A 27,124-nucleotide genomic window follows, 5' to 3' on the forward strand; every position below is an offset into this window, starting at 1 on the left:
TATATAAATCTTTAGGGCATTTTCTCTTTTTTTTCCACTTCATTGCTATATTTTATTCATTTACTGTTTTATTTTTGAGACAAAGTCTCATATAGTTCAGGTAAGCCCTGAATTATGTAGTTTAGGATGACTGAATTTTTTTTTTTGAATCAGGGTTTCTCTGTGTAGCCCAGGGTTTCCTGAAACTCACTCTGTAGACCAGGCTGGCCTCAAACTCAGAGATCCACCTGCCCCTGCCTTCAGAGTGCTGGGATCAAAAATGCATGAACCACCATGCCTTGCTTGGATGACCAAATTCTTCATTTTCCTGTTTCTACTTTTTTAGGGCATTTTCTTAATTAGTGACTAATGGGGTGTAGGAGAAACTGCCAGACTGCCTAGGAAAGCCTCAGTCTCCCTGCCCAGGTGCCCAGGCCAGCTTCCATGAGGTTGTGCAGCAGGCACTTCCTGCCCGAGCCAAGCCTATCTCTACACCCAGAGACTGCTGTCTAAGAGACACCTGACCAGCGACACCAATGAGAAAAGGACAATGCAGCAGAGCCAGCTGCCTGAGCCAATGGGAGAGGGTATAAAGGCCTAACTTTCTTAATAAATGAGTCTGTAGCATGCTCTGCTATCACTGACTCCCAGTGCCTGAGTTGTTGGTGCTAGGTGTTCTCACCCCCTCCCCCAAGGTATGTCTAAACAGGGTCACTCACAACAATGGGGGTGGGCCCAGGACATTCTCGGTGGCACCATTCCTGGGCTGGAGATCCTGGGTTCTGTGAGAAAGCAATGTGGAAGGCAGTCAGGAAGCAGTACCTCTCCATGGCCTCCTGGTTGCTGCCCTGTTTCTTTTCCTGTCCTGAGTTCCTTTAATGATGGACTACATTGTGAAAGTATAAGCCAAATAAACTTCTTCCTCCCCAATTTGCTTTTGGACACAGTATTTCACCACAGCAATAGTAACCCTACCTAAGACATATTGGTACCAAAGTGGGTTATTGCTATAAGAGAACTTACCATGTTGTTTTGGGGAAAATTGTGTTTGGGCTTTAGAACATTGTGCAAGAAAATCAAAATCCATTTAGTGTTGAAAGCTTGGTGACATGTTCTTTGGGAAACTGAAAGATCAGAATAGACAAACCCTTATCCAAATTAACTCATAGGCAGAGATAGAATATCCAAATTAACAAAATCAGAAATGAAAAGTGGGACATAACAACAGACACCAAGGAATTCTAAAGAATTATTAAGACATACCTCAAAAACCTGTATTCCACAAAATTGGAAAATCTAAAAGAAATTAATAATTTTCTCAATAGAAACAATTTACATCTTACCAAGATCAGATAAACAATTTGAATACACTGATAACCCCTAAGGAGCAATACTCCTCAAATTATTCCACAAAACAGAAACAGAAGGAATATTGCCAAATTCATTTTAAGAGGCCATGGTTACCCAGATAAACAAATTACATGAAGTCACAACTAAGAAAGAGAATTACATACCAATTTCCCTCATAAGCATAGATGCAAAAATACTCAAAATACTAACCAGTCAAATCCAAGAACACATAAAAAAGATTATCCACCATGATTAAATGGGCTTCATTCCAGAGATTCAGGATGGTTTGACATACTAAAGTCTGTCAATGTAATCTACCACATAAAAAACTGGAAGAACTGGGCCAGGCATTGGTGGCACTTGACTTTAATCCCAGAACTCGGGAGGCAGAGGCAGGTGGATCTCTGTGAGTTCGAGACCAGCCTGGTCTACAAGAGCTAGTTCCAGGACAGCCTCCAAAGCCACAGAGAAACCCTGTCTGGAAAAAAAAAACTGAAAGAACAAAAAGAGATCATCTCATTAGGTGCTGAAAAAAGCTTTGAAAATCCAAAACCCCTTCATGATAAAATATTTGGATAGATTAGTGATATAAGGTACATACCTAAACAAGGTAAAGGCAATATATAGCAAACCAATAGCCAACATCAAATTAAATAGAGAAAAACTTAAAGCAATTCTACTAAAATCAGGGATAATATCAGGCTCTTCACTCTCTCCACATCTATTCACTATAGTGACTGAGGTTCTAGCTAGAGCAATCAGATAACTAAAGGAGGTTAAGTAGATGCAAATTGGAAAGGAAGAAGTCAAAGTATTGGAATTTGCAGATAATATGATAGTCTACATAAGTGTCCCCAAAAATTCTACCAGGGAACTCCCACAGCTGATAAACACCTTCAGTGAAGTGACTGGATACAAAATTAATTCAAAAAATCAGTATCCCTCCTATATATTAATGCTAAATAAGTTGAGAAAGAAATCAGGGAAATAACACCCTCAAAATAGCCACAAGTAATAGAAAATCTCTCAGGGTAACTCTAATCAAGGAAGTGAAAGGTCTGCATGACAAGACTTTAACTCTTTGAAGAAATAAATTTGGAAAGATATTAGAAAATGGAACAATCTCCCATGTTCATGGATTGGTAGGATTGACATATTAAAAATGGCCATCTTACCAAAATCAATCTACAGATTCAATGCACTTCCCATCAAAGTTCAAATACAATTCTTTACAGATCTTGAAAGAACAATATGGAAAAAAGTTCATATGGAAAAACAACAAAAAAAAGCAGGATAGCTAAAACAATCTACTGCAATATAAGAACTTCTGGAGGTGTCACCATCCCAGATTTCAAGCTTTACTACAGGGCTATAGTAATAAAAACTGCACATTGTTGACATAAAAATAGACAGGTTGACCAATGCAATTGAATCAAAGACGCAGAAGTAAATCCGCACACCTATGTACACCTGATTTTTGACAAAGAAGCCAAAATTATACAATGGGGGGGGGAAGCATCTTCAACAAATGGTTCTGGTCTAACTGCATGTTAGCACTTACAAGAATGCAAATAGAGCCATATCTATGACCCTATGCATGAAACTCAACTACAAGTGGATCAAAGACCTCAACATAAATACAGATACATTGAATCTGATAGAAGAAAAAGTGAGAAATAGCCTTGAACTTCTAGGAACACACAGGCACAGGGACAACTTACAAAACAGAACCCCAATATAAACAATTAACAAATGGAACCTCATGAAACTAAAACACTTCGGTTAGGCAAAGGATACTTTCAAAAGCACAAAATGGCAGCCTACAGAATGTGAAAAGATCTTCACCAACTATATATCTGACAGAGGGCTATTTTCCAAAATATATAAAGAACTCAAGAAACAAGACATCAAAAAAAAAACATAAGGGAGAGAGTACTGGGACAGATGACTGGAATCTGGGGGCATATCTAGAAAGCTATGGCAATGAAAATTCCTAGGAATCTATGAGGGTATCCCTAGTTAAGACTCCTAGCAATAGGGGAATACAGAGCCTGAAATGACTATCTCCTGTAACCAGGCAAGACTTCCAGTGGAGGGATTGGGACACCAACCCAGCCCCAACCACTTCAACCTACAAGTTGTCTTACCTACAAGATGTGCTTGAGTAAAAAAAAATGTTATAGAAATTGTGGGAGTGACCAACCAGAGACTGGTGCAGCTTTAGACTCATACAATGAGAGGGAGCTCACCCCTGAGGTCCAGGACCTAGAGACTGGATACCCCAGAGACCTAGGAAAAATAAACCAAACATGACTGACAAAAAGAAAGGTGTTAATAAAATTATTCCTAATGATAACCTGCTATGCTCATTATTGGTGCCTAACCCAACTGTCATCAGAGAAGCTACACCCAGAAAATGATGAAAACAGATGTAGAAACCCACCACAGGCAAACATTAGTTGGATCTAGGGGAATCCTGCAGAAGAGAGAAAGGAAGGATTGTAGGACCATTGGGGTCAAGGCTTCACAAGAAAACTCACAGAACCAACTAACCTGGACTCACAGGGGTTCACAAAGACTGAACTGACAACCAGGGAGCCTTCATCAAACTGACATAGGCACTGTGCTTACATAATATAGTTGTGTAACCTGGTCCTCTTGCAAGACTCCTAACAGTGGGAGCAAGGGCTGACCCTGACTCTGCTGCCTATTTTTGGGATCCATTCCTCCTACTGGATTGCCTCAAGAAGGGAGGTGGGGAAAGGAAATAGAGGGAATGAAGGAAGGAAAACTTTGGTTGGGATGTAGAAACAAAACCAAATATATAAACAAACAAAAACACAGTTCCTCATGCTGTGGTAAACCCCAACAATAAAATCATTTTCATTACTACTTCATAACTATAATTTTCCTACTGTTATGAATTATACCTTAAATAGCTGTTTTCTCATGGTCTTAGGCAACCGCTGTGAAATGGTTGTTCAACTCTGAAGGAGTCTTGATCAACAGGTTGAGAAGTGCTGGCCTTGAATTGTTTATCTTCAGAAACATATTGACATGTTGAATCAGGTTTTTTTTTTTTTTTAAAGAAATGTCTATTTTGATGTATCAACCATTTTTCCTCCCATGAATCCCCATTTGATCTTCCCATTCCAGGCCCCTATTCCTTTATATCTATTTATTCTATTGCCCTTTCCTAATCATAGAATGAATTAATGAAGGAAGGAAGGAATGAAACCCTAGCTGCTGGTGTAAAGGTTTACAGATGAATGTCATTGATACCTGTTGGAAGAAGGAAAATCAGTTTTCTCCCACAGGGTGGCACAGGGTATATCAACCATTCCAGGACAGGTCTCATGTTCAGGAGCAATTCACAAACAAATAATGGACTCCATAGTTTTTTGTGTGTTTGCTTTTATTTGGCTACAGTTTGATGGTTTTGTTTTCTTTCTTTTGGGGTGTGGTTTTACTCTGTCTTCTTTATCTTGGGAATTTTGTTGCATTAGGTTTTGGAGGTCTTTGTTTTTGAGAAAGAACTGAAAGTTAAGTGGGTAGGGAGGGGGAGAGGATCTAGAAGGACTTTGGGAGAGCAGAAGATTATGAACAAAATATATTTAAATTTAAAATTTGTTTTCAATAATAAAAATTTTAAAAAGTTATATTAAGAGTTGTAATTATGTCTTTTAATTTTTGAATTTTAATATACTTACATCATTTCTCCTTCCCTTTTCTATTGCAAAACATTCCATATACCCCTCCTTACTATTTGTTCCTTTTCAAACTCACAGCATCTTTTTTAATTATTTTTTTTTCAAGACAGGGTTTCTCTGTACCTTTGGAACCTGTCCTGTAACTTGCTCTGTAGACCAGGCTGGCCTGGAACTCACAGAGATCTACCTGCATCTGCCTCCTGAGACTGAGATTAAAGTCGTTTGCCACCACTGCCCAACTTAAATTAATTTTTGTGATATATATATATATATATATATGTGTGTGTGTGTGTGTGTGTGTGTGTGTGTGTGTGTGTGTGTGTGCATGTATATTACTAAATATAAAATACAACCTCAATTTGTACAATGCTACTTGAACACATGTTTTCAAAGCATTTGGTTTTAAAGAATCCTTTGGTGTGCTCTTCCCTGGGGAAGACTGTTTCTCCAGTTCTCAGCATTCCTTTATTATTTGTAGTTCTTTGTCTAGGGTTAAGACCTCTTGGGCTTTCCCATATCCATGTTAGCATGTCTACTGCTGTCCTTCTTCAGCTGATGTTTAGCAGTCATATTGTTGAGGCTTTGGGGATAAAGATGATGATATTCTTCGAAGAAACTATGTCACAGCAAACTCTCTGTTGTTCTGTCCATTACAATCCTCCTGCCTGCTCTTCCACAGTTATCCTTGAGCCTTAGGCATGGGAGTTGTGTTGTACATACATCCTTTGTGTCTGGGTTCCACATCTCTGCATTTTTATTGGTTTCAGCTTTCTTTGATGGTCTTTACCTGTTACAAAGAGAAGTTTTGTGACAAAGTGAGGACTGCATTTATCTGGGTGCAAGAGCAAATATTTAGAATGTAGTTAGATATTACACTGATTTAGTAAGGTGGAAGTTGCAGGTTCTCCTTCAAAATCTGTGACTTCACTAGCCTTGGATAGTTGTCTAGGTTGCCAGTGCTAGGCATGGTTTCCCTCTTGTTAAGTGTGTCTCAAGCCCAACCAGAGAACAATTCATTATCACTAAGGTATTCATGCCAATGTTTCACCCTAGGGTTATCTGGCCATGTTATTCCATGTTGTGGCTCATAAGCATCATAGCTGGGTAAGATTGCTGATTGCTTCCCTCCTTTGGAAGTTTGCCTGGTGCTCCAGTATCATAAAAGCTAATTCGCAGAGGAGACTTTCATATCTACTACAGCCCAGGGACCTCTGGGCCTTGTATTTGAAGTACATGTTATCTTCAGCAACATTGCCTTATCTTCCACCTCTAGACAGCAATCACAGACAATAGCAATAGCAGATAATGTTTTGGAAGTCTCTTGGAAAACCCTGACCAATAACTAAAGGACTGCTTCACATGACTGGTGTGGGTGTTTTGGTTCGATAGTATCTGGATCTTCCAGGGAGCATTATCAGCCCAGATAGGGAAATTTCACTTGAACTCTGTATATCTAGTTATACACTGACCGTGCTAGCTAGTCTTATATCAACTTGACACACAAACTAGAGTTATCTGAAAGGAAGGGAAATTTAATTGAGAAAATTCCTCCATAAGATCTGGCTGTAAGGCACTTTCTTAATTAGTCACTGATGGAAGAGAGCCCAGCCCATAATGGGTGATTCCATCTCTGGGATGGATATTAATTCTCTGTCATATGAAGAGCTGGCAAAGATCCTCTCCCATTCTGTGAGAGTCCTCTTCATCTAATTGTTTCTTAGGCTTTACAGAAACTCGTTTAGTTTTAGGATACCCCACTTGTCAATTATTGGCCTTAATAGGACTCTCTGTCCAAGAATTACAGTTCTTTCCTACACCCATGGCATACAGAGTACTACCTATACTTTCTTCTAGAAGCTTAAGTGTCTGAGATTTCACATTTAGGCTCGATACAATTAGATGTAGTTTTTGAGCTAGGGAATATAAATAGGTCTAATTTCATTTTTTATGAAATTTATTTATTTTTTATTTAAATTAGAAACATTTTTTTGTTTTTTTTGTTTTTTTTTTTTGAGACGGGGTTTCTCTGTGTAGCTTTGGAGCCTATCCTGGCACTTGCCCTGGAGACCAGGCTGGCCTCGAACTCACAGAGATCTGCCTGCCTCTGCCTCCCAAGTGCTGGGATTAAAGGTGTGCACCACCAACGCCCAGCTTAAATTAGAAACAATCTTATTCAACATACCAATCACAGTTCCCTCTCCCTCTCATCCACCCCTGCCACCAACAATTCCCCCTCCCATCCCTCATCCACGTCCCAGGGAGAGTGAGGCCTTCCATGGGGGATCATAAAAGTCTGTCACATCATTTGGTACAGGGCCTAAGCCCTCCCCCTGTGTATATAGGCTGAGAGAGTATCGCTCTATGGGTGAATGGGTTCCCCAAAGTCTATTCGTGCACTAGGGATAAATACTGGCTCCACTGCCAGTGGCCCCATAGACTGCCTAGGCATCCTAACTGTCATCCACATTCAGGGGTTTTCCAGTTGTCAGTCTGGGGTCCATGAGCTCCTCCTTGTTCAGGTCAGCAATTTCTGTGGGTTTCTCCAGTCTGGTCTTGACCTCTTTGCTCACCCCTCTTCCCTCTCTACACCTGCCAGCAATGGAGGAGAGTTCCCCTTTCCCACATCCTCTCCAGCATAAACTGTTATTGGTGTTTTTTATTTTAGCCATTCTGATAGGTGTAAGATGGTATCTCAGAGTTGTTTTGATTTGCATTTCCATGATAGCTAAGAATTTTGAGCACTTTGTTAAGTGTCTATCAATCATTTTAGATTCCTCTATTGAGAATTCTCTATTTAGTTCTGCACTCCACTTTTTAATTGGATTGTTTGGTGTTTTGGTGGCTAGCTTCTTGAGTTCTTTGTATATTTTGGAAATCAGCCCTCTGTCAGATGTGGGGGTGGTGAATATCATTTCCCATTCTGTGGTCTGCCATTTTTGTCTTGTTGACTGTGTCCTTTTCCTTACAGAAGCTTCTCAGTTTCATCAGGTCACATTTTTTAAATTCTATATCTCAGTGTCTATGCTACTTGCCTTATGTTCAAGGAAGTGCTCTCCTGTACCAATTCCTTCAAGGGTACTTCCCACTTTCTCTTCTAGGAGGTTCAGTGTGGCTTGATTTGTCTTGAGGTCTTTGACCCATTTGGACTTAAGTTTTGTGCATGGTGAGAGATATGAATCTATCTGCAATCTTCTACATGCCAGCATCCAGTTATTTCAGCACCATTTGTTGAAGATGTTTTCTTTTTTCCATTGTGGAATTTTAGCTTCTTTGTCAAAAATCAGGTGTTCATAGGTGTGTGGATTAGTATCAGTGCTTTCAATTCCATTCCATTGGTTTACCTGTCTGTTTTGTGTCAGTACAGACCCGTTTTCAGGACTATAGTAGAGCTTGAAGTCAGGGATGGTGTTGCCTATGGAAGTTCCTTTACTGTACAGGGTTATTTTGGCTATCCTGAATTCTACCAGGGAATTCCTATAGCTGGTAAACACCTTCAGCAAAGTGGCAAGTTACAAGATTAACTCAAAAAAAATCAGTAACTCTACTATATATAGATGATAAATGGGCTGAGAAAGAAATCAGAGAAACATAACCCTCTATAATAGCCACAAGCAATATAAAATACCTTGGGATAACTCTAACCATAAACAAGTGAAAGACCTGTATCATAAGAATTTTGAGTCTTTAAAGAAAGAAATTAAAGAAGATAGCAGAAAATGGAAAGATCTCCCATGCTCTTGGATAGGTAAGATCAATATAGTAAAAATGCAATTTTACCAAAAGCAATCTACAGAATCAATGCAATCCTTATCAAAACCCAATCACAATTCTTCACAAACATTGGAAGAACAATATTCAACTTCATATGAAGTTTAGCTTTTATTTAAACTTTTTTCATACACTATTTAGATCATGTTTCTCCCTACCCCAACTCCTTCTAGATAACCCCAACATTACTATACAACAAATTTGTGTGATCTCTTTTTCTCAACAGGAAGCCACAAAACACAAAACTCAAAATCAAAATAAGCAATCAAAATCAAAATAAGAAATAAAATAATAATGAAACAAAACAAAATCAATCAAAAGTCTTCTGCTTATGAACATCCAGTTTTCCTAATAGCAAAATTTGTTAATACTTTCTTTTATCTAGCATATGTTTTGGCATGTTTATCAAATACTAAATGGCTGAATTTACATGTCCTTATGTTTGAGTCTTCAACTTTGTTCCATTGTTCTAAATATAGTTTTTTTTCTTTTTGCCGATACCATATTGTTGGTTTACTTCTATTACTATGGTTCTGTACTATATCTTGAGATCTGGAATGCTAATCATTCCAGCATTTGATCTTTTTTGGCTATCTTGGGATTTTTATGGTTCCCTGTGAATTTAGGATAGTTTTTTTGGGGGGTAGGGGGAGTTTTTGTTTGTTTGTTGTTGCTGTTTGTTTGCTTTTTGCTATTTCTGTAGAGACCTGGAAAATTTTCTCCCTAAACAACTTTTTATTTTCCATATATTATGTTTTTACTTTGACTGGTACCTATGGAAATAAGGGGACAAACTGAGATTTGACTAAGAATGTTAGACTGAGCTGAAATTCAGAAAAGGCTTTACTCATGCTGATGACCAAAGTCATGCCCTAAGAGAGTCTCCATCTGGCAGTAATGAGCCAACACTGATAGTCCTGCTGTGTTCATATGAGCTGGAAGCTGCCTGTGGGAAGCATGGCTCCTTAAAACATTGAACTAAATCCCAAGGGGACCAGAAAGTATTGAAGTCAACCATGCTTTCTGCATCAGGATATCTGAGTGGCATATTTTCATGGCAGCAGTTGTATTAATTATTCTTGGACACTATCCTAACTTCATTTATTACTCAGTTAGTTCCCAGTGCAGTTGATATCTTTAAAAAAAAACAAAATAACCCTCAAAGATTCTCAGCCTTTTAGGATCCCATTTATGGAACATTTTTATGGTCTATGTCCTAATTAAGTAATAAAAATAAAGAGCTTCATTACTTTTTCTTGTAATGAAAATTAATTTTTCATTGTTAACAGCTGTTCAAAAAACTAGCACGTCCTGTACTTAACTAACTTATAAGTCATTCAATAGCACTATTATTTGTTGATATAGCTATGACTGGACTTTATGGTTCATAGGAAATGTTTATGTTTAGCTTATAGAAGTAAATGAACTAGTTTACACTGATATCAACAATATATAGAAATCTCATTCAATCTACATCCTCAATAAGACTGTTTCCTGGCTTTGAAATTTAAGATTTAGGAGGTATGTTGATATTTCACTGACCTAAAATTTTTGATTGTCTTTTCATAATTTGATTATTTTTCCTCATTCATTTGTATGAGTCCTTACTAGTGAATCCTTTGCTGGATATATTCAATGTTGGGAACATTGAACATCTGTGTAAATTGGTTTATTATAACATGATGGTTTAGTTTCATAACCAGACTGTATTAATAATATTTTTAATTTTTAACTTATAATTAAAATTGGAGGGTTTTAAAGAAGTCTTTACCCTCTCTGGTGCCACAGCTCTTCTATAAGCCCTTTCCTAAAATAGTCTTGGTAAACTATCACATTTGGGTCACCAATTGCTGTGGAATTAATGAGTGTTATGGTGTAAAGTGAGAATCAAGATAATAATTTTCTTTCAAGTGTTTCCTTAATATCTTCTGACATAGGTGAAAAGATTATTTTCCATACCATTTCATTTGAAACCCTTGCAACAAATTAGTTGATATTTGTACTGTGTTCATGTATTTCTTTGTCTTAAGTTGATCAGTTTGCTAAATCTTGGGGCTGATCCATGTGAGACATAAGTTACAAGAGCGTTACTGTGGGTTTAGATGTCTGGAAAATATTTACTTCAGCTTTTTCTCCTTTTATCATTCCATAGCAATAGTATGGATTTATAGCCTTTTCCCATAAAATTGAAATTCAATTTGAAAATATGTACATCAACAATCCTCGACTCAGGAAACTTTGGTTGTCTTTACAGTGAATTATTGAGTAAACTGGCAGTGAGGAATGACATCAATATAATATTTTAAATATGTATGTATATATTATTTTACTAACTAGTCATTTGACCTCTCAGTACTACTGGTGATTTCAGAGCAGAGATTCTGCACATCTTCTAACATATATACTCAAGGACATTTGATCTATTTATGTGACTATATAACATCATATTTTAAACATTTTATTTATGTATATGTATGTGCACTGTGGGTGTAGGTCCTCTCAGGTGGCAGAGTAGGGTTTCCGATCTACTGCACTCCTAAAAGCAGAGAACCCAATATTTGCTATAAAAGACTGGGAGTGTCTAGGAAAATAACCAAAGAAAAGTAAGTTAGCTTACATTCTGGTGGTTCACTGTTATTACTCACTAATGAGGAAAGCCAAATTAAGGTATCAGCCTAGGTGTTCATAAACAGATGAGTGGAGTAAAAGCTATAGTATATGCACATAATAGAACTTCATTCAGTCATTAAAAAACAGCCAAATTGTATTATTGACAGGAAAATGGATGGCTAACCATGTTAAGAAAATAACTCAGATTCAAATACAAATGTCACATGATTTCTTTCATAAATAGAATCTAGCCTTTATGTGTATGGGTGCATGTGTGTTTAAGTGTGTATATGTACATACACATATACATGACAAGAGTGTAAAAGAGTAACTCTTTGAGAGTAAATAGGTTGCCAGCAGGATGAAGGAGGATGACGTAAGAGAGGGCAACAGGAAATTAGCATAGTTACACCATGAGACATACTTGTTTGATTGTGAACCTAGCCTTTAACGGCTGAGCCATCTCTCCAGCCCAGACATACTTGTTTGAAATATCATAATGAAACATTATTTTGTACAAGGGATATGCTAGTCTTTTAATTTTTAAATAGGTTTGGAGGGAGGGGTGTGTCAGAAAGGCAGACATCCCTGTCAAAATTATGAATTTTTGCCAGACAGGAGTGAGTAACAGTTCTGGTAATTTTTGCACTACATGTTGGTCATACTTAGTAATGTACTGTGAACTTCAAAAAAGCTAAACATAGTTTTAAAGTGTATGGTAAAAATAAATTTGAAAACATTTGATTGATTACTCTCTTAAGACTTCATTTTTATATTTTTGAACTGCTTTTACTAAATTAAGCCAATAAAGTTTGTAAATACTAAGGAGTAAAGCTGTAGTTGAAAAATTATACTTAATTTTCCATTATCAATATTCACATTATTTTTATTATGTTTGGAATATAAAAGCAATGTAAAATTTGTCAATGAACTACACAACCATGATCACCATTTTTTAGTATTAAAACTGATTTACAGTATGCTTGCTTGAGGTGTTCATGAATTTGAAGAGGTGGTGAGTGTAAGCAGAATAGCTGATTTCTTGGATGCACTCCAATATAATTATAGCTATTCACCGTCGTGGCTGTGTGTGTTCAAGCTATTTCTCTGTCCCAAGCCACAATGGCAGTATTTTCTAAATGTTTGCAATTGATTGAAATGCAAAATCTCTGTAAACTAGAAGAAAAATAACATCTAAAATAAGCACGCAAGCAAATTTAAGTACTAGATTAAACAAGTACTTTGGCATCCAAGTCAGTTTTTACCTTGCAATATCTTGGTTTAGAACTGAGTTTTCCATAAGTATTTAATCACAAAATAGTGTATTTCTAATAGGCAATTTTAAAAAAATCATCAATCACATTTATTACTAACATCTCATAAAACAATAAAACGTTTATGGGATTGTGGAAGGCAGCTAGGTTGTTCTGTAATGTATAAAGATTTGCATATATAAAAAAACAGCAGGCAGCAAACAAGGTCTCTTATAGTTTTCAAATGAATATAATTTCATTTGGTATAACACCTAAGTTATGTCAAGATATACCCAATATATTTGTGGACAGCATTGAATATCCCACAAGCTAAGTTTTCATTCTGTAATTACCATGAGCAAGTCTCCATACATTTAAAAAGAATTCCTCCTCCAGCCCCAGGGGTTAATCAGACACCAAAAATATGTTTGTGATATTAAATTATATTACCTTGCTTTTCATGCATAGTGAAATTGTTGTTGTTGTTTGCTATTGTTTTGTTTTCTATGATGAACATATTTAAGTGACAATAGTATTCCTAAAATAATTCCTTTTATAGTTTACATAGTCGATGTTGTTTGTATGTGGGTAAGAATAAAATGTGATTTTATGGATAGAAAATGGAGTTCGTTTTATCTGTACCCTTAAGGCTGCCAACTGTCAATACCTTAATCCAGTAATCCCCCTGTAATCATGTGTTCACGTGCTGTGCAAACACTCGGAAGTCATTTTAAGAAATTCCCTTTTCCTAGTGAAGAGTATACTCCCTATAGGCTATATGTAATAAAATGGCTAATAAAATATTAGAATATATAGTTGCAACCACTGAATGCTATTGTTTTAGGGGTATCTTTTCCTTTTATAATGACATGAAAAGTAAAGAAATGGTACAATAAAGAAAAAGATGAATGACATAATATTGTGGGAATTTTGCAGGAAATTTTACACTTGGCTTTCAACTATTGCTTTCAAAGGCCTTGCCTTGTGTTTGCATGTCAGAAACTAGATTTAATTTTGTGTACGATATAGAATTCTCCATGCTAAGACATTGATATAACAAGCCACTGGATGTTTTAGTGATTGGTTCTTGTTGACCAAAATGGGCCTTTCCAATTAGAAGCTTTTCTCTCTCTCTCTCATTTTTTTCACTGCGAAGCACCTGCTGAGGCAGAACTCTGACTGCTGCACAAAAGAAATGTATCGTTTCTTCAACTGCTTCTGTCGAGCAATTTGTACAGCCATCAAAACTGCGTCATTTTTAATGAAAATTACCTAAAGATTTAGCAGAAAGCCCTTAGTTAAAATGGACTAACTACCCATTCTCCAGCAGTATTAGCATACTGATTGGCTGTTACTTCTGTCACTCTTCTGACTACAAAATTATGACAGGCCCCACAGCAGGAAGCAAGTCATCATTAATACCCTATCCCCTAGGACACAATAAACTGTCATTCACTTGCATACAAATAAAATACACGCGATTGTCAGCACAGAGACTAAGAAGGGAAGATGCTTCTTCAAAATGGTTTGCTGCTACTGAGGGCTGGACCACATAAAGTGTTTTGTTTTTTTTTTTTTTTTTTCAGTCTATCTCATCATGATGGGCAAATTCTTTTGTGTGAGGTTTCCTTTGAAAATATCCCATATTTCTCTACTTGAACTCTTTGAGCTCTTCGGTGAAACAATAGATTCTTGTCCCTGACAAGAACAAGATAAAACCCTTTTATGACCCATATCTAATACTAGAATTCAAAAAGCATGAAAAACTCTAAGATTCTATCAAAATGGAATGCATTTTTTGTTCGAAAATAACATGAAAATATCTTATTATTTATATTAAATTATTACATTGGTATCAAATTATTATAAACCTCATTGCAACAAGTACTGAAGAAATATACTTCATACCACATACCAGACGAAATTAGTCAACACAACACCCAGCAAAAAAAAAAAAAAAATGATTTAAGTGTGGTAGTCATTGAATGTTCTCCAAATAGACCAACTTAAGATTTGTGCAAAGAAAGACATAGTCTATTAATAGAAAATAAACTTTGTTACTATGAAACTCTTTTAGGTATGTCTTTATTTGTAGTCCATTCCAATACATACATTCCATGTAAAATGAACCATTATGCTGTGAATATTATGATGTGGTTCTCTTTGATATGCGTTGACTTAAACACATTTGATACAAACATTAGACACAGATATGCCGACAGTCTGTTTCACTGACTTCTGATGTGGCCACTATATTAGCCACATATCCAGTGCCTCATTAACCTGATGGTTCTATGTTCAAGGTTCTAAGAAGATAATTTGGAAGGAGAGAAAGAAGTCACTACTCCTTTTTTGCATTTGTCGATAAATAGAGCAATATGAGTTTCTTTTATTATTGTTTTTTTCAGCATACAAAGAAAATTTCATTGTAACTGTGATGGTTTGAATAAGAATGCCCCCCATAGGCTCATAGATTTGAATGCTTAGCCATTATGGAATGATAGTACTTGATAGGGATTAGGATCTGTGACTTTGCAGGAGTAGGTGTGGCCTTGTTGAAGGACGTATATCACTGCAGGTGGGCTTTGGGATTTTAAATGCCCAATTGGATCCTCTCCAGCATCATGTCTGCCTGAAAATCACCATGCTCCCCACTATGATGACAATGAAGTAAAACTTTGAAGCTGTAAGCCAGCCCCAACTAAATGTTTTCTTTTATAAGAGTTGCTATTGTCATGGTGTCTCTTCATGGCCATAGAACACTGACTAAGACAGTGACATTTTCATACATATATACCATTATGAATTGACACCTACTCCCCTGGAATTACACCCCACTATCCCCTTTGAAAGTCCCTTTTCTATTTCATTCTCTACTTATTTTGCATATTATATAATATACTAATTTACATTTAGAAATACAATAGGTTAAATTTATAAATTTAAATCGTGATTCCACATGAGAGAACAATATTTGTCTGATTTTGTATTATTGTATGATAGTTATATGATTTTGCCTTATATTACTTAAAATAACAACCTGTGAATTATTCTGAAAATGTCATAATTTCACCCTTCTTTACACCTGAATAAAATGCCACTGTGCATGTGTAGCACATTGTCCTCATCCTTTATTTTCTTGTGTGTAACTAGACTGGTTCCATTTATCAGCTATCGCAAACAGTGCACAATAAACACAGATGTTCAGATGCCTCTGTGACATGCTTAGCAATCTTTTGGGTAAGTACCAAGAAGTGTAATTGCTGGGTCTTAGGATAGAAGTGGTTTTAGTTTTTTTTTTTTCCTGGGGGGGGGGGCTCTACTCTAATGATTTTTACAGTGGCTGCACTAATTTATATTTTTGCCTGTAGTGTGTAAGTGTCCTTTTCCAGAACCTCTCCAGCAAAGTGACATTGTCAATGTCACTTTCTGAGTAGCTTCCCAGTGAGCTTCTGGAAGGTCATCATCATCACTCCTCCTAGCTGAGATGGTCTAGGACCTACTCAGCAGTTGTTAAGATGTCAGTGTTTCTGTGCAAGCCTTTAAAAGACATGAAAGGGGATTGGGGAATGATATGGTAAGGGCATTCATATGCATGTATGAAAATGGCATAATGAAAGCTGGCCTAATATTTTGAACAACTAATATATGTCAATAAACAACACAGTTTTTAATAAATGGAAAAACTTCTCTGTTAAATTGAGTGATTTAACACATATTCCCAAGAGGGGAATGGAACTGTTTCATGCAGTCTGTGGAGTTAGTGTTAGTGATCTTATACAGATGCTTGGTGACTAGGGTGTTAGGTAACTCTTCCCTTAACAGTTCTATGATTTACCTGGCTAACAACTCTAAGAAGATTATGTGTTTGTGTGTGTGTGAGTGTGTGTGTGTGTGTGTGTGTGTGTGTGTGTGTGTGTGTGTGTGTGGTCTTTTTTAATGGATTTGATGACAAACTAGGTCAGCTATGAGGGAAAAAGGCAGGATTCAAAAATAATTCTCAGTAGTTTTTACTTTAAGTACCAGAAGAAACGAATCGCTGTTATGGGTGACAGAAGAAGCTCTGGGTGGATCTGGTTTCGATGAGCAAAATGAGGAGCACTAGAATGCAACTGCATATCTTGAGTCCATAATCATACATAAAAATCTGAACACACATAAGTAAATAAACAAGTAAACAGAATACAAAGAAGGCTATGTGAGATGGTATCAGACCAGTGAATAACACAATGCAGTGCTTCCTGGGACAACGATAATAAAACTTAAGAAGATCCAGGACAAGCTAGAGTGTATCAAAGCAATGGATATGATACTTTAGAGACATAAAATGTATCTCTCATTGATAAAATGCAAAAGAATTCAGTTACAAAAGGGCACATATTCTTTGACTCCATATATATATATATATATATATAATATATATATATATATATATATATAGAGAGAGAGAGAGAGAGAGAGAGAGAGAGAGAAAGTCAGAACAAACACAATTTATTTTGCTAAAAGTCAAGAAAATTGACAGTTGGGGAGAGCTGTTCTCAAAAGAGACATGCAGGTGGTATTTTGGCCTGCAGAAAATGTTATGTTCTGGATATTGTTTTCATAAGCATATTCAATTTTTGAAAAATCACCAATGTATAAATGTAGAATACAGGCATTTTTCTGTCTTAAGAGCACAGAAATACAAGTGTAACACCTGAAGGCAGTAAAATAGAAAGCTCATTTGACATGGGAGCAAATGTTGGTGGGAAAAATGAAACCACACACAGTGTTAGCTATTATTTTGTTCTGTGTGCTTTTGGCAGGAGAGATAGCAAGTTTATATACAACTAATGCAGTTAGCAAAGGAGGACGTATCATTTTTCTTTAAAAAAAAAAGGGAGAGAAAGAAATGGTTTGAGGTTATGTCTTAAAACAGTAAAAACTTTTGAAGCCAGTTCCAGGAAAGGAGGGAGTGACTTAAGACAGAACAAAGATCATCTGTCAATGCAGGGAGAAGATGGTTTGTTTGTTGGTAAGAGAAATGTGTGGTTATTTTATTCAAAAGTGCTTTGATTTTCCCAGTGAAATGACAAGAAGAGCAGCAGCAGAGAATGAAAGCAGGAACTAGTGAAGGTGTTTAAACAGGAAAATGAGTATCAGCTAAGACAGTGGCAGAAGAAACAGGAAATGGAGATAAACTGTGGTTACCAGTGTGGATGTATAACTGCCAAGAAAGGGAGGAAGTCAACAAATCAAAGGAAGAATAATATACATATGAGGAATTTTTTTCTAAATGATACTTGTCTTAGCTAGCGTTTCTATTACTGTGAAGAGACACCATGACCACGGCAAATCTCCTAAATGAAAACATTTAATTGGGGCTCACTGTTCAGAGGTTTAGTTCATTATCATCATAATGGGAAGCAAGCAGCAGGCTGGAGAAGGAGTTGAGGGCCCTTAGATCTTGACCTGCTGGCAACAAGAAGTGGTCTGAGACACTGGGTGTGTCGTGCGCATACATGAGACCTCAAAGCCCACTCTCACAGTGACACACTTCCTCCAACAAGGCCATACCTACTCCAACAAAGCCAAACCTCCTAATAGTGCCACTCCCTGTGAGCTTATGGGGACTGGTAACATTCAAACTACCACCATACTTAAGCTGAAGAGATGATGATAAGAGGACTTTAAAAAGAATCTATTGTGATGGATGGATTAGATGGATAGATGGACTGAAAATGTGCAGAGTCCGGTTTTTAATTATCTATAATATGAACTTGATATGCAAATCATTATCGATGTTTTATACACTCTTAAGGTATTCTTGCTCATTAGTACCTCTGCATTGTAAATCAAATCTCTACTCGCTAAAAGTATCTGAGAAATTTTAAAGTAATTGTCTGTTGATAAGAAACTTTCAGTTTTACAGTGTTTTGATTTTATTTTTATTCTTGAATTTTTTCTTGCATAATCCTAAATTGACAGTTCTTTTCTGTCAGATCTTTGAAGACTGTCTTTAGGTTTCCAGAGTTGTGACTGATAAACACACTCTTCATCCTGTTATGATTCCATTGTGAACAATATCTTTTCTATATGCAAGGATTTTTGTAATATTCAATTTTCCTTGGTGTTCTATGAAGTTCCTAGCATGTGTCTGCCTATAGGCTTTTTTTTATTTATCCTGCATTAGATTTGTTCATTTAACTGAATCTGGAGTATTGTTTCACAGGAATATGCTTTGGAGATAAATTATGCTCTAAGTATGATGGACTGATTTTGAAAATGGGCAGGCATGGGGGAACAAATCCATAAGAAAATAAAACCATCTACTTATAATCATAAGGAACACCAAGTGTTCCAGCTTAGTGCACATCTATTGTCACACTTGCCAAAATAGTGTATATGTGTCTTGTTTGTGTACAGACTTACGAGACAACATTTAAGACATGATATATGTCTGTGGACCACACTTATCTTTCTGAGTGTCTAGTAAATCTCAACTTGGCAACCAGTTTGTCCCTTTACCTATAACATTCCTCTGGGTCAAATCAAGCCAGAAAAACCTGGTAAGTTTTCAATATTCAATGTTTATTATATCCATGTGAACATGTTAAAGTTCTAGAGATACCTTGAGAGGAAGAAACAAAGGTTGAGTTGTTCACAAACTACTTGGCGTTGATGATTTAATCTTATACACTTGCTGGTTTGTTTGGATTTCTTGAGTTTATAAGTACATTATTTCCCCATTCCCTTTTCTCACTCCAAGCCCTCTCGTCTTTCAAATCCATGCCCACTTTAATTATCAATTGTTGTTACATATATACATGTATTTATACATATATATTATTAAATACATAAATACAACCTGCTCAATCTATATAATGTTAATTTTATGTGTATGTTTTCTGTTTTCAGGGCAGATCATCTGGTATTTGATAGCCAACTCCCACTCTCAGCATTCCTTAGTTTGTTGTAGTTCTTTGTAGCATGTTGAGGTCTCATGAGATTTCTCCTGCCTGTGTTAGCATGTTTACTATTGTTGATGTTTAGGCAGTCATTTTCAAGAATGTAGGCAGAAGCTTTCAAGAATGTAGCTTCTGGCATTACTAGAAGACATAATCTCACAGCAAACTCCCCAGTCATCTGGCTCTTAAAATCTTTCTGCCCCCTCTCCCACAATGATCCCAGAACCTTAGGTCCAGAAGATGTGTTGTAGATGTATCAGTTGGGACTGAGCTCCATAAATCCTAATTTTGATTGGTTGTGGCTTTCTATAATGATCTCTGTCTTTTGCAAAGAGAAGTTTTCCTGATAAGGGGTAAGGACTAGGCTTATCTGTGGGTATAAACACCAATATATAGAATGTAAGACTTTTTTGGTTTAGTAACTTGGTGGTTGCAGTGTCTCCTCCAAGATCCATGACTCCAATAACCCTAACTGTTTCTTGGCTGGTACCAGGAACAAACAATCTCCCTCTTGATGATTGGGTCTTAAGTCCAATTAGAGGGCTGTTTGTTATCTCTAAGTACTTACTATTGAAATCACTGCTTTTTAACAAACAGTTATAGTTGGCTATAGTGTGTGTGTGTGTGTGTGTGTGTGTGTGTGTGTGTTTCTTTGTGGAGGTCAGATGATAACCTCAGGTGTCATTCCTCAGTTATCATTTATGTTATATTTTATTTACTTAGAATCAGGTCTCTCACTTTTGGAGATCAGCAAGTATTTTAGGCTGGCTGGGTAAGCCCCAGGGTTTTTTTTTTCTGCCTCCATTTCTCAGAGCTAATATTATTCATGTCACCACTCTGAGCTTTTTAAAATGTGGGTTCTGGGAGTCAAACTCAAGTCCTCATGTTTTCAAGGCAAACACTTTATTGACTGAGCTACTTTACTAGCCTTGAATTGTACTTTAAATTGATTTTATGTAAATATTTTAACATTTAAGAATAATGTCTGAATTTGTGAGACAGATTTAGCAGTGAAGAGGAGATACTGCTTTTGCAGAGGATCACTGTTTGGTTCCCATTACCTATCAAGGGGCTCAGAAACAACTTGTAACTCCAGCTCCAGGGGATACGATGCCCTCTTCTTAATACCATTCCTCATGCTGTGGTGACCCTCATCCATAAAATTATTTACATTGCTACTTCATAACTGTAATTTTCTACTATTATGAATCATAATGTAAATATAAGATACGAGACCACTATGAAAGGTTGAGAGCCATTGCTTTAAGCACTGCTCTGCTAAATTCCATAAGCTTCAGAATCCTACAAAACCTAATCTTTTGTCATGTTAGCAATAAATATTTGATTTGCGAAGGAAATCAAATATTATAAAGTCTCTTCCATTCTCTCTTATAATCTCATTATTAGTATTTCCTTATATTCCCTATGTCTACCTATCACTGTCTCAAAAGCAAATCAAAATCAAGCATACACTCTACCCCAGATCTGATGTTGGGGTCTGACACTTTCAAGCATTATGTTTGTCCACACAATGATAATTTTCAAAATTGAAATTATTCATGCATGATAAGCTTTAAGAAGCTACTAAAATTACAACTTCAGTGCATCTTTTAAAGTATTTATTCATTCATATTTTATGTGTGGTTTTTTGTCCTCATGCATGTATGCACACCACATGCATGAAGTGCCCATAGAGGGCAGAATAGGATGCCCTGGACCTGGAGTTACAGAAGGTTGCAAGCCACCATAAGGGTGCCTGGGAACTGAACAACATAGACTGCACAAGCAGCAAAATATTTTTTAACCATTGAGCAGTCTCTACAGCTCCTTTGGTGTGTTTGCAACTGAGATATTTTATTTTATTTATTTTATATTTGACAGAATAGTAAAAGCCTAATGTGAAAATTATGTACAGTGAAAGAAATTTAATCCAGGAACTTTACTTGTATAATTAATTCCCTTGTGGGTTTTAATTATTGACTGAATTTTTTGTCACTACATAATTCATCTAATGCTAGAAAGATTTCAACTCAAAATGGTACTTTGTGGCTAGAAGAGATGGCTCAGAGGTTAAGAGCACCCGTTGTTCTTCCAGAGGTCCTGAGTTCAATTCCCAGCAACCACATGGTGGCTCACTACCATCCATAATGAGATCTGGTGTCCTCTTCTGGTGTGGAGATATACATGGAAGCAGAAAACTGTATACATAATAAATAAATAAATAAATAAATAAATAAATAGTATTTTTTTAAAATGTTACTTGGAAGATAGTAAGAGAATCAGCAAGGAAGGAAATCATTCTTGGATCCAATCTCTGGAGTCAAACCTGGCTTGAAGTTCACACTCAGACTCCTGTGGTTATTGAGGACAGTTGCTTCTGACCCCTAGCCGCTCATGTCCTTATGATATCTTGGCAGTTCTTACTTTATATTGCTTTGGTGAACAAAGCCATGGATAAAACTATATCAAACTACTTAAAATAAGCTTTAATTCACTTATTTTATTTTAAAACTCTGAGTTTGGTACCAATTTAGATTACCATTTAGAATAACCCATTTGGCAGTAGTAATTAGATAACACCTTTGTTTTATTGCTATAGCAAAATCCTATTGCAAGATTAATAATTTAGAATATATTTTGGTTGCAGTTCCCATATAGGCATTGTATAAGACTCTTATTCATACAAGACAAAAAAATCAGATCAAATGTAACTTTGTTAGTCAATGATGCATGTTTTAATTGTGGAACCAGGATGCATGCATTAGGAATTATTGGGATTAGATTATGATTCCTTAAACATTTTATTCAAAATACCATGAGGATTATGTCAAAAGCTTATTTGTTCAAACTCAGAGATGAATTCCTCCTTTTCTGAGCATGATTGAAAATGGTGAACTGCATGGACAGGAATAACAAACACTACTGAGCACGCCCCAGTCACAGCGTGGAATGCTGTGTCCTGAGAAAGTAGAAGACTTCTCATGAGAATGCCGAGATGTCATTCAGGCTGCTCTCAGATCAGAGTGCAGGTGGCTCTCCAAAGTGTCCGCTTGAGGCTTTGTGTTTACACAGTTGTTGCTTCAGGATGGTATTGATTGGGGAGGCAACTAATAAAACAAGCAGCCTTGCTTTCATCTGTGAGCAGTCGGGGGCTTTGTGAAGTCAGGGAAGTGGTTTTAATTAGGACATGTTCCCTTCATGTGTTTTACTTTTTAATTCTTTTTCCAACTTGGCCATTCTGACTCACATCCTCTTTATATTTCAGAATTTCAGTCCCTGCTCGGCCCCCAGATGCTATGAAGGGAAACAGTTCTGAGAAAGACTCCCCTCCTGTGTCCTCAGATGAGACCTTAGTGTCAGTCATAGCAGTGTCCATTCTTTTTCTGGGACAATTCCTTTACGTGTGTTTTGAAGCTGTGTGGATCAAAGAATATCACTTGAAAATAAACTGAAATCTGGAGTGGAAGACATGGAAAAGAATTTTCATCTGAGATGTTCACCCATTTATGCTACAGCCATGAATTGAGTAAGGCATAATGTACAGTGGCCATTACCACCACATCTTCACAAACACACATACACACACACACATATGCATGTAAACAATTCAGAAATTCTTTTCAAGTCCGTCAGTTCATATTGTATCTTTCCTATTTTCTGTAGCATGATCTTTAATTTGTATTTTCATATTTTTATGCTTTTCTGATTGCTTTCTATTTCCTGTTTATCTCTTTTTAAACTTTCCAAAATATGTTTTTTATTATATAATTAATTTAAACCCAAGAAAATTTAAACACAATATCCAGATACTAGACATAGACTCATCAGATTAAATATGCAGAATATACTGTGAGGGAAAGGGTGATTTGATTTTTCCAAGGAAAGTGGAAAATGCATAAAATGGGAAAGTGTTAAAATCCGACCACATAAATTAGAACACAAGCTGGGAACCTAAGAATTCTCAACGAGGAACATGCCCTGTAATAGTGTTGACATGATTACATAAATGACAACCAGATAGGTGAGAAAGTAATTAGTGTATAATTACTGTATCATTTGGCTCAAATAAAAGACAATACTTTCATTTATCATTCATTTACAGTATAGCAGGAACCTCAAGCCAAAGACAAAAATTCATTTTGATAGGGCTGAAGCTATATAGATTTTTAATATAAGAAAGCTAAGTACAATGTAGTTTATATAATGGGGTTCAATTAATTTGAATGAGCACATTTCTAAATTAACTCTTAAATGATCCAAGTCATGTGGAAAACAGACAATAGAGTATTTCCTTGGGTTACAAAGTGCAATCCCTGGTCAATCTGTACCCTTAGCTCAGAGCACAGACATTCTCAGCCACCAGCCAAGGTTCCACTACAAAACTCAGTGCCTAGCTTGTGCATTTAATTTGAAAGCTGGGAACACAGAAGGAGAAAATTTTGGAGGGACGTTTTAAAGAAGGGGGATAGTAGATTATAGGTAAAATACAGGTGACAGAAAGGCTTAAGCAGGGAGGCGGTGGTAGAGCATGGGGGCAAACAGGTATACGGAAGGGCTGTCCAAAGTGAGGGGATCTGGAAAGACATAGGGAAGACTAATATCTCACAACCCAACTTAGAGAAAAAACAGTTGGAAGGAAAATAGAACACATGCAATACTGAGGGTTGAAAGATGGATCACAGATGGGGGTGAGAGGGATGGTGGAGAAGAGAGGGCAGTGGGTGAGAAAACCCAAAATAAAGGTTATGAAAAAGCCTTATATAAGTCCACAACATAGTAAACTAATTTCAAAATAAAACTAATAATAAAAGATTTGGAACAGAATTAATCTGCATGGGTGGACAACATCGCTCTCAAAAGACATGGGTTATTAAATGAAAATATGAGGAATAGGATACCCTATGAGTTATTGGTCAGGGTGGTCCCAGTAATTTTCAAAATAACACAGGCTATTACCATGTGCACAATAACTACACAGTAAGACCCCATTACTGAAAATGCCAAACTTTGGTTATAGGACACAAAGAAATAATTCTCAAATTAACCACAAAACTTTCTTCCTGCTAGCTAGTAACCATAGTTCTGGGAGGTGCTATGAAGGCTGTACATAGAGAAAAGACATCAATTGTCTCCCCTCATGCTAGACTCTGTGTGCTGCAATGTCACTTGGCAGGCAAGAGTGTTATGGGATAACTGTTTCTGTTTGAATTTGAAGATTCTCAATAGGAAGTATTTCATGCCTGGCACTGTAGAAAGCTCATGGCTAGGGAGATCATAGGCCCAGCTCAGAACCTGCTATTGTTATTTTGCTAAATGATCATGTTGTCAAATTTATGTTTATGCCTACAGATCCTGACTGCTCTCAACCTTGGCTAGAGAAGTTCCCTTTTTCAGTGAGTAGTAGTAGTGCGTAGATGCATAACTGGTCAACATGCTGAGAAAAACAGACTAGGTGCAGTGCTCAACTTTAAGTAGGACATTTACATTAGCCCCATCACCATCGAGGCTCAGAGGAGGATGCTGAATGAATATAAGAATCAGCAACTGGAGAGGAGTGTGAACGCATGGCTGCTGCAACCATGAAGTCACGGTACCTGTGGTAGCCTTTACAAGACTTAAACAATATCAAGTCAGCAAATTCTCAGCATAGATAGAGTAGAACACCTCCAGGTGTCGCCCTGTACTGAGGAGCTGTTGGTGGTAGTCACTGGGAGAGGGAGAATCATTCTTTGGTTGGTTATTGCATGAAAAATAAAAGACTCAGAGACTGGTATTGAGGTTCAAGCTCCAAGCTGAAGATCAGAAAAGTAAAGCTGCTGGTCTACCTAGGGCTGAAAAGTGATCGTGGCTCCACCAAACCTCAGACTGCTGCCTCTACTCAGCATGGCTGAAGAATCCTGAAACTTCAATGTTTTCTTATCCTCAATGTGGCTAGAGAATGAATGGCTGATACTGACTACTGAAGACCCTGCTCTTTTCTTTTTATACCCCTCTAATGCTGTGATTAAAGGCATGTGGTCCCAGCTGTTGAGATCATCCTTGTGTGAGCTGTTTCTCTTTAGGACTGCATCAATCTTGTGTAGGTTTGGTTGGCCTTGGACTCAGAAATACATCTATCTCTTAATCCCGAGTCCTAGGATTAAAGGTGTGTGACACCACTTCCTAGCTTCTGGCTGCTGGGATTAAAGGTATGTATCAACACTGTGTGATATCTATAGCTTGAAGTTGGCTTTGCTTTCTGAATCAGGCAAGCTTTAGTCAATCATAAATGATACAGCACCACAGTTGGTTGCCTTTCTTTTTGTTTTCTTTCAACTGATTCTATTTACATATGTTTGTGCATGCACATTTGCATATGTGATTGCGCACATGCATGCATGTGTATGTGTCTGTGTATGTAACAAATATAATCAAAGAAAAAGAGGGTCTCACCTTGAGGGAGCATGGGAGGAGTGTAAGAGAGGTTAACTGGGAGGGGCTGGTAGGAGGAAAGGGAGGTGATGTAATTCTATTTCAATTAAAGTTTAATATATTTTAGACACACACACACACAACACACACACACACACACACACACACACACACAGAGAGAGAGAGAGAGAGAGAGAGAGAGAGAGAGAGAGAGAGAGAGAGTCATTCTTGATTGAGGATTTGACCACTGGCAGGTGTTCAATGCTCTGGTGAATAGCCCCACATGTATACACACATGGACATGTTTAACTGACTTGATGCACTGTTTTAAAAAAAAAGAAATTGGGGATTGTGTATGTGACAAGCTGGAGAGAAGACATAAAAAAGGGTCTTTATGGTCATATTTCTTTGTGGGTATAAGCAAACTTCTCAAAAAGAAATTCTCTGCTCAGGACCACAGGCACCGGAGTTTAACTTGCTTTAGAGACAGTTCTGTAGCATCTGAAGTATGAGAAACCTCAGTAAACTGGATGATCATGCTGACTCCAGAACCAGACTGCAATTCAATGTTGAAAAATTGATGATGAGCCTAGTGACTTTCATCAAATGACTTGAACTTCCAGTTCTTCGGAAAAAAACAGAGAAAAGGAGTTATCATCACATATCATTGTAAAAATTAAAAGAATTAATATGAGGGGAGAGAACCCACATCATTTTTATATAAAGGAAAACAGTAATATTGTTAATTACTGCCACCGAGAGAAACTTTTTAAATTTTTTTTTGAAACTCTTAGGGAAGAGAAAGAAAGAATAGCTCTTGTATAGTAGGAGAAGGTGGCAGAGAGTTGGAAACCAGTGAATATCACTGCCTAGGAGTTAAGTTAGTGGGTGGAGGAAGAGAACAGAGCAGGGATGGGCTGGTCAGACCAGTTTTCACCCCAGGTGTGGAAATCCTCCATGTTCCAGTCATGTCCTCAGTATGGTTTCCAGGAAGTGCAGATTATTTTAGGGCAAAGAGATAAGGGAAAAGCAGAAGCCCTTTTAAACCTCCCCAGCCTCTGGCCATGACTGTACCAGAGACACTGTTTGCTTTGGC

This window comes from Cricetulus griseus, chromosome 4, assembly GCF_003668045.3.
Source record: "Cricetulus griseus strain 17A/GY chromosome 4, alternate assembly CriGri-PICRH-1.0, whole genome shotgun sequence".
Lineage (NCBI taxonomy): Eukaryota > Metazoa > Chordata > Mammalia > Rodentia > Cricetidae > Cricetulus > Cricetulus griseus.